The 669-nt window shown below is 42.0% G+C and overlaps 1 non-coding gene across 1 annotated transcript; it reads right to left on the minus strand.

The window, feature by feature from the left end:
* Window positions 1-257: 257 nt before the first annotated feature.
* On the minus strand, window positions 258-364 carry LOC141589319 (small nucleolar RNA R71). Its single transcript, XR_012520263.1, has one exon. It is a non-coding gene; the product is annotated as a small nucleolar RNA R71 (small nucleolar RNA).
* Window positions 365-669: the final 305 nt, after the last annotated feature.

Consider the following 669-nt stretch of genomic DNA (forward strand, 5'->3'; position numbering starts at 1 on the left):
TTGAGAGGAGCCAATTCGGGGGAATGCCTAGTGAGGACCCTCATTCTCATATGGAAACCTTTTGCGATTATTGTGATGCTATCTCTCAAACGGGTGTGACTCAAGACCAAATTAGATGGGTCTTATTTCCTTTTTCCTTAATCGGCACCGCAAAGCAATGGTTGAAGGGCCTTGATAAAGCCACCCTTGGAATAGATTCTTGGAAGAAGTTGGCTCTAGCTTTCTACAAAAAATTCTACCCACCGGAAAAGACCAACATGCTAAGAGCTCAAATTACGGGTTTTAAGCAAAGGGATGAAGAGTCTTTGTATGAAGCTTCGGAGCGGTTCAAAGGTACTTGTCGCTCATGTCCTCACCATGGACTTAGCGAATGGTTTTTGGTGCAACAATTTTGGAATGGTTTATATGAAGATTCTAGGAACATTCTAAATATGGGATCAAATGGAATGTTCACCGAAGTTGATGACAATCAAACATGGAACAAGATTGAGGAAATGGCGGTCCATAAATCGCAATATAGTAGACCTCGCAAGGCTACTAGAGGAGGAAAGCATGAAGTGGACTCCGTTACTCAATTGGGTGCTCAACTTAGTGCTCACATTGACACAATCAACTTGAAGTTTGAACAAGCTATGGCTAGACTTGAGGAAAACTCAAAATCATCGAAAC

Source organism: Silene latifolia, chromosome 6 (assembly GCF_048544455.1).
Source record: "Silene latifolia isolate original U9 population chromosome 6, ASM4854445v1, whole genome shotgun sequence".
NCBI lineage: Eukaryota > Viridiplantae > Streptophyta > Magnoliopsida > Caryophyllales > Caryophyllaceae > Silene > Silene latifolia.